We start from the raw sequence: 18,163 nt of genomic DNA, 5'->3' as shown, positions 1-18,163 counted from the left end.
GTGTGAACAACTATTAAAAAAACGTCCGCTATTTGCAAAAGACATCTGAAAACAATTGTCATGATCATTATTTTGAGGTCCGCGGTGATAACGTCCGTTATTCAATACATTGTTTGTATTGGATGTCCGTCTTTCTATTGACTGCAATGCATTAGTAAGCCCTGGAATGACCCGGAGGGATAATGTAGGGGCTCATGACAAGGGGCGGATGCAGCAGTGAAAGGGTTAATGGTGGACAGCTAAGGAAGTGAGCGTGGGGGAGGAGCGTTGTTAGTGTGGGGGTATAAATAAGTTTGCTTGGGGCACGTGTTCAGGCAGTTAGTCAGGAAGCTGAGGAGTCCCGCCCGCCCCTTTTTTCCATCTGAGTTGGGGGGCATGTACGGGCTGGTTGTTTGCAAGGAGCGGTGTGATATTTTCATGGTGGCCTGAGTTGGAGGGGCTTTAGAAGGCCTCGGCAATTGCCAATTCGGTGGATTGGGGAGAAGGCAGACGTTAGCCTCATGGATAACTGTTATGGCATCAAGTGTTGTGGGGCTGGGGTGTTACCCAGCTACAGTTGGTCCCCGTGGGCAGGGTTCCCGGGGTGGAACCGGGGTCTCCCAGTGGGGTGCCTTTGGGTCCGGTCTGGAGGTAAACGGGAGATTCTGTGGTCTGGATTATGAGGTAAAAAGGTGGAGTAGTTTATGTGCCCTCCAGAACCCCTCCCACATTTACTGGAAATGTTTCTCAGTTATGGAAATGTTAATAAAGGTTAATAAACGTTAATATGTGTTTGATACAAATAAATGGGCTACCGTGGCCTTTTCCTTCCAAGAAGGTGTGGTGTCTTCATTTACGGGACTAACCCTTAGGGTGGTATTACATGGGCCGAGCAGGGCCGAGCATAGGCCGCGGCCTGTGATTGGCTGAGCGGCCTATCAGCTGACAGGCCGCTGTGAAGCTAGAGCGCGCACGGGACCCCGGGAGAAGCGGACGACAGGAGCAGCCCTGGAACGTGGATGGGTAATGTATATCGTTAGTCGCCGGCCACGCACAGCTATTACACGTAGCGGTGCGCGGTCGGCGCCCGACAAAAATAGGGTCTAACCTATATCAACGATCAGCCGATGATCGTTGTCATCGGCTGATCGTTGCATTTATTACATGGAGCGATAATCGGCCAAATCGGGCCAATTCGGCCGATTATCGTTCCGTGTAATAGTACCCTTAGACTATCCCTTAGTCATGAATCTGTATAGTCTGGAGGAAAGGGAGGACATGATCGAAACTGTTAAGTATGTTAAAGGGCTAAATAAGGTTCAGGTGGGAAGTGTTTTTAGAAAAAACTGAACTCAAGAACAAGAGGACACAGTGAGAGGTTGTGGGAAAGATCAGAAGCAACGTAAGAAAATATTACTTTACTGAAAGAGTAGTAGATGCTTGGAACAAACTTCCAGCAGACGTGGATGATAAATCTACAATAACAGAATGTAAACCTGCCTGGGATAAACATATATCTATCCTAAGATATTAAGGAATTGCTAATAAGGCAGACTATATGGACCAAGTGGTCTTTTCCTGCCAACAATCTTCTATGTTTCTACGTAACACATATGTATTGAAATAACACTGCTCTAAAGCAGCCAAATAATACTGCCATATAGTATGTACCTAAATTATATATCCATGATGATCTTACATAAAAGTGCCCTTACATTCACACCATGTTCAGGTACTGTAACTCTACTCTTTAGCTCCCAAATACTACTGCCATATAGTACCTAATTAAAAATTACAAAAATATAACACATATGTGTGTTACAGTTTACAACACTGCTGTATAGCAGCCAAATAATACTGCCGTATGGTATGTACCTAAATAATAATGCCATAAATATGTACATTCACAATGGGTTCACGCACTCTGCTCTATAGTACCCACACTGTATACAAATAACACTGCTCAACCCCCATAACAGTGCCCTGTAGTGAATACATATTGGTGGCATACAGTGTCCTTTAAACAACAGTAGTGAATAGTATCCAAAAATGCAGCCATATAGTACGCATGACTGGTTGTGGTACTTCATCGCACATCGCACATGACTTGCATTGAGGTCTATGGTAGCAAAGTGGAGTGGCGTATTACCAATGATGGATTTTTTTTTTGCCACTGTTCAATAACATAAAGTGCGACGTTGCGTGACCAAAGTCGTTGTGTAGTCCCAGCCTAATAGCGTCCAGTAATGCATTAACATAAAGAACCTACAGTGCGGTATACACACCTGCTTACACATCAGTATGTGGAGCCCTGGCTCGCTCTCATTACTCTGCTTTATATCCTCAGCTATTACCAGCATCTGGCAGGTGATTAACAACCGGGTAATAATCCAATATTGTAATTGACTCCACTGAACGCCATTGAGTGCAAAGCTGTAAACCTCCCAGTCGTTCCATCAACAGGGGGCAGATAACGGCCTAATCTGTCGTCCTACGGCCAATTTATAACATACAGCGCAGTTTGTGCCTTCAGCTGTCAATTCATTAACCGTGAACTTTGACCGGTGAGATAGTTACGCATGTCAGGTGGTGGCGCAGCGAAATGTATGAGACAAATTAATTCTATAGATACAGAGATCCCTATAAAATGACGGCTTATTCAATTACTTATCAAGGGTCGGCTGTGATGCCGCATTATTAGGTGGGAGATTATGGTGGCTGATGACATGTTTACTGTTACTATCTATGGAGATGCATCTAATGATCTCCGGGCTGTCACTTCAACAAGAAGATTGGGTTCATTGTTACAGCTGAATATAATAGCACTAAAAAAAAAAAATGCCCCAAAGACAATAGTGATCGAGAGTAATTCCTCCTCCATTGTCTCCTTTCTTGGTGGTCTAGAATAAAAGATGGCCTAATAATGGATTCCCTGGTTGTCTAGAGTAACGTCCTTTCTTTGATGGTTCAGCATAGAAGAAGTTAATACAGTGAAACCTCGAATTATGAGCATAATTTGATCCGGGAATGTGCTTGTAGTTCAAATCACTTGTATAGCAAAGCAAATTTTCCCATAAGAAATAATTTAAAGGCAGACGAAGTTTCCACAACCCAGAAATAAGGTGTAGGAGGGCTCTGCAGTCTACCTGACACTCAGTCCTCAGGGAGAGGAAATACGGCTAAGCTGCTCGCTTCCACAGGAGGATAGCCAGAGTTTTACAGAAACCCTGACGCAGACGGGCACTGGAGAACAGCCAGAAGGCATCTGATGACCTGCATAGTGTATTAGGTAGTAGTGGGCTACAATAAGAGGGCTTTCAACTAATGCAGTATGAGGATGGATACCCAGAGGGGGCTCGTATCTTGCTCATTAATAGAGTTACCATTTTTTCTAATTTTTAGCTTGTCTTGCAAAATGTTCCTCACCAAGTTACTTGTTATCCAAGGTTTCACTTTATTTGGTTCTTTTATTGCCTTAACAAGAGTGGTCATAGGTAATGTTCTCTTGCTGATTGATCTAGTATAAAAATGGAGTAATCAATTCCCTTGCAATCTAGAGTATTGGCCCTGTCTTTGTTAATATAGGGTAAAAAAGGCTTAATATCTGAATGTCTGGTTATCTAGGGTAAAGTTCCGTGTCCCACCACGGGTGTTCCTATTTTAAACACCTCTCGCAAAAGCCTGGTATCTCAAAAGTAGGGTGGTAATTAAGTAATGTATGAGTTTTGCCACTAGATGTCAGTAGTATGTATATTCATGTATATATGTTGCACATCTGTAGTCATGAAGGAGTTATTGATGTGATTGTGATTTGGACACCAATGAGAGTTGCTGCTTTTTTCTACCTATTTCTATCCTCCTTTCTTCTCGCACTTTCTTCTCCACCACTCACAGGAGCTGTTACACACACCCTGTAGGAAGTTGTCACATGGGGAGAGGAAGTGTAGACCCACACTTAGTCAGTTCTTTTTTGTTTCTCAGTGAAGCAAGACTCACAGATCAGGCATCACTGCTAAGCTTAACCAGGAGCCTGGCTCTGCCAGGTTCCCTATCCAGGACAGACCAGCTGTAGTGTGCACGCTTATGGAGAACACAGAGACTTTCCTTCTTAGAGCAACACTGATCCTCAAGATGCAGTGCTAAACACCTACAGAAAGGACAAGTCTGAGATCACCCCAACCCATGCCGTGAACATCTCTAAAAGTGCAGGACAGTATCCTAAAGCAGAGGAACTGATCCGGATAGAGCAAAGCAAATAAGAGCCTACGTACTCTTTCTCGCAACGCAGGTGACACCGTAAAACTTTGGACACTTAGCTCGACTCAGGTAACTAGGACTTGGGCTTGTGTCACCCTGATAGGACGGGTACCCCAACACTGCAGGGCAAAAGGCGGTATAGCGACAAAGGTCGAAACACGGACACAAGTAGTCTTCTTCTTTCAAGAGTTCTTCTCAAGTAAAGTTCCGTCAGAGCACAGTACTACATTCAGTTGGGATTCTCTTGACCTACTCCTCTCCACTCCTCTGAACTCTCTCTACTCTTCTCAGCATGCAACCAAGCGAGCACTGTTATTCTATTCTCTATCTCAACAGCTCTCCGTACAGATTTGGTGAAGTCAAGTCTGTATCGGTCAAGTATCGGTCATCTGTATCACAGAAGATTTATCAGTAAAAGGAAAGTTTATTTATTGTATTGGTACTCAGTGATCATTGCACCAGCACCTACACACCATCTACACCGTCCTTGGGTCATTTCCCCTTTCTATGGGTGGCGATACCAACAGTCCGGGTGGGTCATAACTCCACTCCAGACCATCGTGATAAGCGCCCAAGGGACCCATCACAACCTAGCAGGTCACCGACCATTGGGGAAGGGTATAGCCAGCCACACACAACAAGCAAATATGCCATCACACCTGTGTGCTGAGTTAGCACTGGCGTCGCAACAACCTCCACCGACCAACCACCATAGAAGTGGCGTCACCCGGAACTACTTAACAGGTTACCGGTCGCAGCAGAGTAGCTGCCACAAAAGCTCTCTTTCCTTTATGGTGTGGGGTAATTTCTGCTTCCCTGTTGGTTCATGGTAATAAAAGGGTTAACTTTGATTCCTTGTGTGATGGTTCAGGGTAAAAATATGGAAAAAACATTAATACTCGATTGCCTCGTGGTCCACTAAAAACATGGGGTTAATCTTTGCTTACTCAATAAAGAGGGCATTACATTTTGATTCCCGGGTGGTTTAGGGTAATGTTCCTTCAGTGTTCGAGGATAGAAGAAGGCTAATATTTGATTTCCTGGTAGTCTAGGACAATACCATTTTCCTTGATCATCTAGGGTAGACCAAAGGATTTATACCTGGTGGGCTGGAGGTTTACTCACCTTTTCAAGCTCCAGTAATGTGTCATATTGCACTCTGACCGCTGCTGGTGCTGTGTTCTATATAGTAAGCCTGACCAGGATGCCAGATAGTACATTGTACCTGATGGGTCTCAGGTAAGAGAGCTCTGACTCACTTACCTGAGCTTTTGCCTAATACTTTAGTGTTGTTCTCAGCTGATTTTCCTGATCCCAGTAGATGACTAAGGATCCGTCCTGGTTAGTTACACGCTCCACTGTCTGTACTGTAGCTATAACCCAGTCACTCTTCAGCCTCGCTTTACTGATGCTCTTTAATTCTCATTGTGATTTCTCATCTGATGACACAGCTATTCAGTGACAACAGCGGGATACTGATCATACATGCAGCCCGTCTCCCCTCTCACACTGCCATTATACATGTCAGCCCCCATGTCGTCCTGCCGGGGCGCGCTCTCTCTTCTTTATCTAATGCCTGAAAGTGCTAAATGATTTCTCTCAGCTCTGCAAATGGTAAGATGCTGCTTGTGTGTTTTTTGACGTCTGGGCTGAGTACGAACATTATGAATCTCTTGCACAATTTCAATCTCCATAGAAAGTCAAGAAAACGTAACCTATTAACTTTATGTGCACGCGGATGGGTCACTTCCCCTTCTGGGGGAGGTTTCTGGCTTAGCCTATTAAATCCCCAGACATGTGCTGAGGCTTCTTAAAGGAGCATAATCACTGGTTCAAAAGGGAAAGCTGCCTCTAAAAGGTGGAGCAGGAAAGCTGCTTTAAAATACAAGTTATACTGAATTATATTAACCTGTTCAGCTCCTTCTACTTGCACAGGGCTTGACTGCATATATAGGAAGTAAAGTTGTCTTTAAAGCATACCTGTACTTTCAAAACCTGCCTGATTTTGTTAACTTAAAGGGGAACTTCAGCAATCCCATTTAAAAAATGCACAAAAAGCATATAGATGCTGACACATTTCCCTCATGTCTACGCTGCTCCTAACCCCAGATTCAAACCTTTACAAATGATCTGAGTTTTACATCATGCTATCTGCCTGGGAAACTACATCTCACAGCATGCATTGCACCTCAGAGCCAACTGTACGGTACCTGCCCCTGTCTGCCCAACACTGTCTCGATCTGCTTCTCCTTTGCACAGAAAACACAGCATCTATCTATCTATCTATCTATCTATCTATCTATCTATCTATCTATCTACAGAGATTATATATGCAGAGAATCCACAGCACTCCAGCATAGTGAAAAAGCCCAATAAGCTGTGTTTATTCAGTTAATTCGTAGTGCAACACTCCAAACGCAACGTTTCAGTGACTCTCTGTCACCATTTTCAAGCATGACAGAGAGTCACTGAAACGTTGCGTTTGGAGTGTTGCACTATGAATTGACTGAATAAACGCAGCTTATTGAGCTTTTTCACTACGCTGGAGTGCTGTGGATTCTCTGCATATATACTCACTACGATCTTTGGTCTGGATCAAGATCCGCTGGCACCACCAATACTACATTAAAGCAGTGCTGCTTCTTCTCTTTTACTATCTACAGAGATTAGAGAGAGAGAGAGAAAGAGATATGAAACAACAGTGTCTCCTTTCCCCTATACTACTCAGAAGAGGCTCTTTCCCCTCTCTTGGCCAGGTGATCACTGTGTGATGTCAGTGGTGGTCGGTGTTAGAGATAAGGTGTCACAGCTCAGAAGAGACAGAAGTCATGTGCCCTCTGTCTCAGAAGGGAGGGGGGAGGACAGAGGAGTAGAGAACAGGAAATGAGGATCATCAGTAGCTTCAGGGCGAAAGTCAGGATGTGAAGCAAACAAATAGACCAAGTCATGTAATAGAAACCTGTTCTAAGCAAACTTACATTATGGATAGGAGTAGAACAGGGTTAAGTCTTTCCTAACCATAATCCCCCTTTAACCCTCCATAGTGGTGATTCGAGCTCTCACTTCCAGTGTTACTTGCTGAGAGTCACAGTGTACAGCTATTTGCTATTTCCCATTCTTTCAATTACAGAGGACAAGACCAAAGCATGGCTATTTGCCAGCAGTACTCACACCTGGACTCCTTTTCCCTTATTTCTCTGGCCAATGACAGAGCAGCATCTCCTCCGAAGCCTTCCTCCTTACAAGGTGCTAAGGTGGCAGAAAGGAAGACAGCAGCAGGATAATAGAAAGGAAAGGGTCAAATCACTAAACCAGCCCTGGTCTAATAAGTGAACTGTTGTCGCCTTTTGGCAATTATAAGCAAGGGGGGTTATAATGAAGAGTTACATGACAAAAGCAGCCCTAACCTAAGCAGTGAAGCTAGACTGTTGATGACGTGACAAGCTACAGAAAAGGGGAGAAAAGATTACAACAAGAAAGAAATTATATCAGCAATGTAGCCCTTGTCTAAGCAGTGAACTGCTGCTGAAGAGATGAGAGAGAAGCCTTAATTTACCTTTCAGGAAGAGTGTGGACCTTCTGCCTTACTCTTGCTCCAAATGAAAATAATACTAATGATATCACCATTCAGTATCAATGAGAGTGCACCATACATAGTGCCTAAATAATAGTAAGAGTCCTAATATAATACAAAGTGTCACCTTAATATAAAAGTAAGATGATTTGTCAGGGAGCAGTAGGGATGGGCATTTACCCATGGTATAATCTAACCCTGGCCCTATAACAGTCTTGCAGTTAATGTATTTTGTAGACACTGCATTTGGCACAATACATTTATGAATATGGTACATGGTTTCCATTTAGGATAGTTTTGCAGTTTCTTTTTTATAGGATGATATTTTTGATACATGACCCCAATGTATCCTGACAAAGCCCCATTACAACACTCTGCAATAAACGCTTTGTCACCATGTGTATCTAAGCGTACAAGTCCCCAGCTTCCTTATAATCCCTTGTATCCTGCAGAACCTGCACAATGTAGCCTAACCCAGCAACCAGTAATAGCCTATTTCATGCATGAAAGATAAGCAATACTGTGAATAGCACTAGGTTTCTGAGGTTACACACAGTGTTAATCACAACACAGGGGAGGGGGAGACGTCCATGGAAAAGGACAGGAGGAATGGGCTGGGGCAGGCAAGAAATCAGATTATTTGTTACCTGGACAAGTTATGGACAAATAGCAGCAAGGAGCAAGTAAGGAAATCTGAGAGGATTGTCCATGGTAATAGAGGTCATTGCTGCATTATCAGCCACATTAATTCACTGTATTTAGTAGGGAGAGAAGGTCTGGTAATAGGTCCTCATCATCAGTTATATTCTTGTATATAGGGGGCAGTATTATAGTAGTTATATTCTTGTATATAGGGGGCAGTATTATAGTAGTTATTTTCTTGTATATAGGGAGCAGTATTATAGTAGTTATTTTCTTGTATATAGGAGCAGTATTATAGTAGTTATGTATAAGGTAGATGAAGACAGCACTCACCCGGTCTGTAACAGCTCAGTTTATTCCATGCATCGCTGGTGGCAGGGAGGGAGAGGTGAGGACGCGCACTGGGACGGCCGTTTCGGGGACACGCCCCCTTTGTCGACCTGGTCGACAAAGGGGGCGTGTCCCCGAAACGGCCGTCCCAGTGCGCGTCCTCACCTCTCCCTCCCTGCCACCAGCGATGCATGGAATAAACTGAGCTGTTACAGACCGGGTGAGTGCTGTCTTCATCTACCTTATACACAGCGTACTACTCCCTCATCGTCTTGCACCCCCGGCGCCCAGCCGTTTTACATCGCGGTGTATCCTGCATATTCACGTCCGTAGATCCATAGACACTGGATTATTGTTTGGTGGTGCGGGTCAGCTGTTTCTCCTCCCCGCAATTATAGTAGTTATATTCTTGTGCATAGGAGGCAGTATTATAGTAGTTATATTCTTGTATATAGGAGCAGTATTATAGTAGTTATATTCTTGTATATAGGAGCAGTATTATAGTACTTATTTTCTTGTATATAGGAGCAGTATTATAGTAGTTATATTCTTGTATATAGGAGCAGTATTATAGTAGTTATATTCTTGTCCATAGGAGCAGTATTATAGTAGTTATATTCTTGTATATAGGGAGCAGTATTATAGTAGTTATTTTCTTGTATATAGGAGCAGTATTATAGTAGTTATATTCTTGTACATAGGAGCAGTATTATAGTAGTTATATTCTTGTACATAGGAGCAGTATTATAGTAGTTATATTCTTGTATATAGGAGCAGTATTATAGTAGTTATATTCTTGTATATAGGAGCAGTATTGTAGTACTTATATTCTTGTATATAGGAGCAGTATTATAATAGTTATATTCTTGTATATAGGAGCAGTATTGTAGTACTTATTTTCTTGTATATGGGGGCAGTATTATTATAGTAATTATATTCTTGTACATAGGAGCAGTATTATAGCAGTTATATTTTTGTATATTGGAGGCAGTATTATAGTAGTTATATTTTTGTATATTGGAGGCAGTATTATAGTAGTTATATTCTTGTACATAGGGAGCAGTATTTTAATAGTTATATTCTTGTATATTTGAGGCAATATTATAGTAGTTATATTCTTGTACATAGTGAGCAGTATTATAGTAGTTATAAATCTGTGAGTGTAATATAGCCGGCACTACCTTGCATGTGCACCAAAGGAAAATAACATACAATGGATGCGGAGTAGGTTACGACCACACAGGGTGCACAGACAGACGAAGGAATAAACTAATGAGAAATATACTTGCAATATACCGATGAGAAAAAGAGTCTAACGCTCACTGGTCAGTTGCAGAGCAGATTTATTGCAGACACCTTAGGCTATGGCATGGAAGGGATAAGGTGGAAAGGGAGCCAGACGAAGTGCTAGCAGCACAAAACAATTGTTGCTCCGACAGTTTTAAAATAATTGTTTACTTGTCTGTTTATTTTAAAATATACTTGGATGTACAACATGAATATGGCCATTTACAGTAAGTATACAGGTACAAGGCTACAATGTTTACTATAGAAGCAGATACAGAACATCAAACAATCCCAGAACATGAGCCGCTCAGCACTCCGCTGTCATAACACTTCACACGCTCCCTCGGCTCTCCATCTGCCAGCTATTACCAGTAAAATATGGCGGCCCGAGGGGTAATTTCCATTTGCCTCTGAAGTCCTAATGTCTGTTGTCTTTCTTATAACATAAGACTATTGCTTTACTATTGATGGAATCCCCCAACACTCAGCATTTCTAACCAATCTGATCCATATTTCACCTTATACGCATCCAGTATGTCAGCACTGGACAACACAAGTTAATGATTCAGCAACCAATGGAACAATTTGAAACTTTGTATCAATATTTGTAATAATAATAAGAATTATTATTATTAACAGTTATTCCGGTCAGTTGTCTATAGTTACAGAGGGAGAAGGCATGCCCTGGTTTTCCAGCTATATTCCTATATTGCTTGCTTTAATAATTTGGAAATTAAAATAATTGTATATAATTTGGTCGCCACCTCTCAGCAAAGACTCAAACATCTCGATTGTTTAGCTTGGCTGGACAAACATGTTAATTTGACAGATGGAAGAAGATAGGCAGATGTCAGACACACAGTTTGCTGCTATCTTCAGAAGAAACAAAAACCCTCAGCTAATCTCTGTGCACCCCCCATCACTATACTGTATACATTAGCCTTAAGTCGTCAGGACACAGGGACCTGCTTTTGCACTTTTTGTCCCAATTTTCCTATTACATCTAGAAAGCGACAAGAGAACATTACCTTCCTTCCACACTTATACAATTTTCTTCTCTGCTTCATATATTGTTATGAGACAAACACGTTTAATAACCAGTTTTACATGTAACTAAGAACTGAGATGATGCAGGAGAGTCAGCTGTAGAAAAGAGACCAATGCCAAGCCAATAAAGACGTGTAGACTTATTATCCATTATATTAAAAATAATATTTAAATGGGTTCTCCACTTTGAACAATCACAATACACCAATCACAATGGGGGAGGTTTACAAAGGCTGAGGCCAGGGCATATATCAGAGAGAAGGCACAGATTCACCCTTTCTCCCTGGCATATGGCGGGTGGGGAGGCGTGGCAAGTCGGGTAGGAGGCGTGGCCGCACATGAGCTATCGTAATTTAAGCCTGCTTGAAGCAGGTGTAGATTTGTTCCACAATGCCTGTGTCTGGCGGAGGGTGACCGGAAGGACAACTCCCATGAAAAACTTTTTCCAGTAATTGAAGCACATTACAAAGTTATATAACACTGTAATATACTTCAATCACCTATCTGCCTCCCTTCCCTGTCTTTTCCCCCCTCAACCCCTACCAGGAAGTGTAAGAAACTCCTTCATACCTAATTACTGTCGTCACCAGGCTCCTCTATCAGCTCCTTCTAGTGACGATGTGTCATCAGCAGGAGGGCTGGTCTAGGTCCTGTTACACCAGCCTCCCCCTCCCCTGCCTGGTTAGGTGACTCAGCTTGCTCAGCTCCCATTGGCTGAGCAACTGTAAGCCATCTGACATTCTGCAACTCAATAATGACTCGTGACTGACTCCCGGAACTTAACCAGCTACAGGACCCCCTCCCCCATACTCCCTCCTGCTGCCGAGTGGACTCAGTGAGTGAGTGAGTCATGTCACTTGCTTATCTTTCTCCTCACTCCCAGCATGTCAGCTTCACAGATGTCTTATCTCTCCCCTGCTGCCCTGACCTATTCTTGCAGAATGTACACTACAGTGAGGTGAAAGTATGTGTGTGCAGCTTCAGTGTGTGTATATAGCAGCCTGACTGAAGAGAGCGAGAGAGGGGGTCATGTTTAGTGTATGATGGGAGTTGTAGTGAATGGAGGGGCAGGCACTTGCAGTGTCACAGCAGGGGGCTAGCTTGTCACAGCAGCCAAAGTGCATCATGGGAAGCTGAAACCAGGAAGCAAGGAAGAAATGAAGAACAAGACTAGAAATCAGAAGGTACACAGACGGTGGGAAATTCAAACAGTGACAGCTCAGGAGGGATAATAAGTATAAAAGCTAGGTTTCTGATTGGTTTTTTTGTTTTTTCCCTTAGCGCTGGAGTTGTCCTTTAAGACTGGAACTCTCTGCTCCAAGAGATAAAGACATGAAGGGACTAGAGATGAGCGAATATCGAACATGCTCGAGTTTGTCCAAACCCGAGAATTCGGCATTTGATTAGCTGGGGCTGCTGAACTTGGATAAAGCTCTAAGGTTGTCTGGAAAACATGGATACAGCTAATGACTATATCCATGTTTTCCACATAGCCTTAGGGTTGAATCTACCTTTAGCAGCCACCACTAATTAAATGCCAAACGATCGGGTTCGGACAAACTTGAGCATGCTCGATATTCGCTCATCTCTAGAAGGGACCCTCTGTATTACTGAACTTATTTAGCTTACAGAGCATTGTCTACACTGGATACAATTGTATCACTTCTCAGATGTGAGCAGGACTAGCTATGTACAATGTATCAGTCTGGAGTCCAGGCTGTAGAGCTCACAGAGCATTGTCTACACTGGATACAATTGTATCACTTCTCAGCTGAGAGCAGGACTAGCTATGTACAATGTATCAGTCTGGAGTCCAGGCTGTAGAGCTCACAAAGCATTGTCTACACTGGATACAATTGTATCACTTCTTAGGTGAGAGCAGGACTAGCTATGTACAATGTATCAGTCTGGAGTCCAGGCTGTAGAGCTCACAGAGCATTGTCTACACTGGATACAATTGTATCACTTCTCAGCTGAGAGCAGGACTAGCTATGTACAATGTATCAGTCTGGAGTCCAGGCTATAAAGCTCACAGAGCATTTATATACTGAAAAAACACTGAGGCTAGTTCCCATAAAAACCATATACTTTATTCATAAAATTATACACAAACACTAAAAAACAACAAAGAAACAGACCAGGATGAAAAGTGGCAGTGTGCAGAAATAGCATGCAGTGGCGTAGCTACCAGGGTCGCATCGGTCGCCACTGCGACCCGGCCCGCTACGAGGGGGGGCCCGCGAGGGCCCCCCCTTGCCACTGCACTGCTCACCCCTTAAATTACTCTTGTGACTGCAAGCATTGATTTGCTTGCGGTCACAAGAGCGGGCTCGTCCGGGCCCCCGGCTGATGCGCGGCTGCCGGGGGTGTCCCGTCCTATCCCCGGCAGCGCGGCGCATCAGTGAGCTGCTTGGGGCCCTGACTTCCGGCACAGGAAGCGCACGTCAGAGACGCTTCCTGTGTCAGAAGTCCCATCCCTGGCGTACAGGGAGCTCACTGATGCGCCGCGCTGCCGGGGATAGGACGGGACACCCCCGGCAGCCGCGCATCAGCCGGGGACAGCGCCTGAAGAAGAAGAGGTTCGCCGGGGGAGCGGGTTGTCAGGTGAGTTTGTGTGTGTTTTTTTTTTTTAAATACTGCTTAGCATAGAGGAAAGGGGGGGGGGGGGGCATTTATAATGGGGGGAAGAGAAGGGGGGGGCATCTATAATGGGGGGAGAGGGGGGGGCATCTATAATGGGGGGAAGAGAAGGGGGGGCATCTATAATGGGGGGAAGAGAAGGGGGGGCATCTATAATGGGGGGGAGAGGGGGGCATCTATAATGGGGGGAAGAGAACAGGGGGGCATCTATAATGGGGGGAGAGGGGGGGCATCTATAATGGGGGGGAGAGGGGGGGCATCTATAATGGGGGGAAGAGAAGGGGGGGCATCTATAATGGGGGAAAGAGAACAGGGGGGCATCTATAATGGGGGGAGAGGGGGGCATCTATAATGGGGGAGAGGGGGGGCATCTATAAGGGGGGAAGAGAAGAGGGGGCATCTATATATGGGGGAGAGGGGGGCATCTATAATGGGGGGAGAGGGGGCATCTATAAGGGGGGAGAAGAGGGGCCATCTTCAAGGGGGGGGAGAGGGGGCCATCTATAATGGGGGGAGAGGGGGGCATCTATAAGGGGGGGAGAAGAGGGGCCATCTTCAAGGGGGGGGAGAGGTGGCCATCTATAAGGGGAGGGGGTATCTATAAGGGGGGGAGAAGAGGGGGCCATCTTCAAGGGGGGGGGGTGGGGGCCATCTATAAGGGGAGGGGGGCATCTATAATGGGGGTAGAGGGGGTCATCTATAAGGGGAGGGGGGCATCTATAATGGGGGGGAGAGGGGGCATCTATAATGGGAGGGGGGCATCTATAATGGGGGTAGAGGGGGTCATCTATAAGGGGAGGGGGTCATCTATAAGGGGAGGGGGAGAGGGGGCCATCTATAAGGGAAGGGGGGTGCAACATGCAGTGGGGGCCATCTATATATACTATACCTACTAAATGAGGGTGTAAAGGGGCCAGGACAGATGTGCAGTGTGTAGAGAGATGAGGGTGTAAAGGGGACAGTACAGATGTGCAGTGTGTATAGAGATGTGGATGGTGTCAGTGTGAGAAGACTAATATGTCTGTCTGGCAGATTCTGTGGATTCGTGGCTCGGAGAAGTTCTCATAACGGCACAGGGCAGATGGAGAAGAAGATGAAAAGGAAAGAACTCCGATCAGAGAAGACGTCCCCTGTGAGTCACCTGATATAACTGCGCTGTAATGTATATGGTGTATACAACCTGTGTGGAGCTGCTTCCACCTCTATATGACTGTATGAGGTGTAGTGATCTGTGTACAGTGGATCTTATTCAGTAGCAGCAGTGGTGTTAGTCAGTATGTGGTGGTAATATTTGTTACTTGTTATCTGGTACTGTGTTTTATTGGTCTCAGTATACTGGTTCTGGTCAGTAACAATATGGTGGTGATGGTTGTGGTGTGGCGTTAATATTCGCCCCTTGTATACTTGTATTATTGGCAATATTGGTCTCAGTATGCAGTAACAGTATGGCGGTAATATATATGGTGATAATATTTTCACTTCCTATATGCTGGTGTTATTGGTAATATCTGTCTTGGAGTGTGTGTATATATATATATATATATATATATATATATATACAGTATATATATATATATTTACATACACACACATACACCTACCAGTAGCATCACTTGGTCGTGAAAGGGGGGGGGGCCCAAGTTGACCTCTTGCACCAGGGCCCAGGAGACGTTAGCTACGCCCCTGATAGCATGTATTACAAAAGATGACATGTACAAAAAAGTAATTAATGGGGAGATAAATTCATAAATCTCACAGTATTGTGTATGGTTAGTTACCGATCTCACTGTAACCCCTACAAGGAGTATTCGTACTGGTCTCCCAATACATATACAAGATCTCAAATGAACATCATTAAAACTCACCCATTGTGATGTAAACTAATGCCACCGCCACCAGATCCCCCTAACGCCCGTTTTTGGGTCTATCGCTTCCTCAGGAACTTTTTTTGCTGTTATTTCTGAAATTGTGGCAAAAACATTGCAGTTTTCCACCTCTTGAAGCTGCCCGTATCTGTGCCAACAAGTACATGGTGAAGAGCTGTGGCAAGGATGGTTTCCACATCAGAGTGCGTCTCCACCCATTCCACGTCATCCGCATCAACAAAATGTTATCCTGTGCCGGAGCCGATAGGCTCCAGACTGGTATGCGTGGTGCCTTCGGGAAACCTCAAGGCACAGTGGCCAGAGTCCTTTCACATATACTGTTGGCACTATCTTCACAAAGTACCGGAACATCATAGATGCCTGTAGAGCAGACACACTTGTCCCATCAAGAGGATTCACTAGACCTGGATAGTCTCTACCAAAGGAGAGATGTTTAATATGATGCGTCATATTAATATTGTCAAGTCCAAACTTATTTAGCTCACAGAGCATTGTCTACACTGGATACAACTGTATCACTTCTCAGCTGAGAGCAGGACTAGCTATGTACAATGAATCAGTCTGGGGTCCAGGCTGTAGAGCTCACAGAGCATTGTCTATGCTGCATACAATAGTGTCACTTCTGAGCTGAGAGCAGCACTAATTGATCGGACCTTTATCAGCCCTAGTAATAGGACCCTAAATGTTAACAAATAATATTGCAGCAAGTCTTGCTGTATTAAGACAATTTGCCTTTATAGGATGTTAGAAAAGCTGGGTTATAACCTTTGTTAATGCTGTAGCTATCACTTACAAAAGTAATGAAAAATGTTAACTTAGTAATTTAATATTAATATTGGCTAATACTGTTCTCTAACAAGAATCATCTCTGCTCAGTTACACAGTGATAAACTATAGTTTATACATAACCATTCAGGTCTTTAGGAAAGCTGGGTGGTAACTTCCCCTGGAGCTGTAATAGTAGTTTTGGTTGTCATTCTGCTCCTGTACAGACATGACATAAATTAGGAGCTGGATGACTAGAGAAGCTTCACTTAGGCTAGAACTCCACTGTGTGACCTCAGTATTGATCTATGGTATAAGATGTTTTTACAGCTTCTACTGAGCAAAACTCAGGTCAGATACAGAAGTGACATCAAGAGACATGATGAAGACCTGAAAACTCCCCCCGCCCCTTGGTTTACTGACCATTATTGCTTTTCTTGTAAAGTCACAATGTGAGGATTACTTCTTAGGAGGCAGATGAGACATCTGAGAATTATTCCTCTCCTTTGAACTTTTTTCTTTCCTACCACTGAAAATCTCCTAAGGATTATGCTGCTTGTGCCAGGGACTGACCAGACAGTGTTCTTCATAGGACTCTTTCATATGACACACGCACCCTTACAAGCGTGTCCCTGTGATTTTAAATGTTGGCATGTACAGGTGAGGAGATGAATGAAATTTATAAGGGATCTCTACAGGGGCGTAGCTAGGATTCATGGGGCCCCCTAGCAAAAAACTGTATGGGCCCCCCCCTCCCCTACACACTAATGTGTATATATATATATATATATATATATATATATATATATATATATATATATTTACTCAGTGATGTGGCCAAAAAAAAAAAATGCTCTTGTGGCCAGAGGCAGAATCCTATGGTTATATACATAGGTGCAGGAGCAGACTACCTTTTGCTTAACCCTTTATTTACTGCAGTGTGTAAGTGACCCAGTGTTCTCTTACATGCTGCAACACAAAAATGGTTAATACAAAAGACAATTAGCTCTCTCCTTCTACTCCTGCACTGATAACCCCTGACCTCTGCAGGAACTCAGAGAACAGAGGTCACAGGTTATCAGAGTAGTCAAGCAGAGAGCTAATTGTCTTCTGTATTAACCCTTTTTTTTGTTTTGCAGCATGTTAGAGAACACTGGGTCACTTACACACTGCAGTAAATAAGGGGTTAGGCAAAAGGAGGCAGGAGGCTCTTATCTTCCCTGGGCCCCCTCCCTCCAAGGGCCCCATAGCAACTGCCTTCCCTGCCTCTATGGTAGCTACGCCACTGGATCTCTATGAATCAATTGAACTGTAGTTTGTGTAGTCTGAAGTGCACTATATAACAGCAGTCTGGATGCATATTCTGGAGCATCCCCTATAACAGCAGTCTGACTGTGTAGTCTGGACCACCCCCTATAACAGCAGTCTGACTGTGTAGTCTGAACCACCCCCTATAACAGCAGTCTGACTGTGTAGTCTGGACCACCCCCTATAACAGCAGTGTGGGTGTGTAGTCTGGACAAACCCCTGTAACAGCAGTCTGGCTGCATATTCTGGAGCACCTCCTATACAGCAGTCTGGTTGTGTAGTCTGGACCGCCCCCTATAACAGCAGTCTGGCTGCATATTCTGGAGCACCTCCTATACAGAAGTCCGGTTGTGTAGTCTGGACTGCCCCCTATAATGATGCCCAGTACATCACAGAAGACACAACAGATCAAAACACCAAATGATAGCAGACGCTGATGTGTTGGCCT

The 18,163-nt window shown here is 44.1% G+C and overlaps 1 protein-coding gene across 4 annotated transcripts in view; it reads right to left on the bottom strand.

Moving 5' to 3' along the window:
• Nucleotides 1-18,163, bottom strand: part of KCNJ6 (potassium inwardly rectifying channel subfamily J member 6) — a 157,839-nt gene that overhangs the window by 39,387 nt on the left and 100,289 nt on the right. The window lies entirely within an intron of this gene.

The sequence above is a fragment of the Dendropsophus ebraccatus genome, chromosome 11, assembly GCF_027789765.1.
Source record: "Dendropsophus ebraccatus isolate aDenEbr1 chromosome 11, aDenEbr1.pat, whole genome shotgun sequence".
Taxonomy (NCBI): Eukaryota; Metazoa; Chordata; class Amphibia; order Anura; family Hylidae; genus Dendropsophus; species Dendropsophus ebraccatus.
The sequence above is the reverse complement of the archived record's forward strand: the minus strand, read 5'-3'. Positions and strand labels throughout refer to the sequence as shown.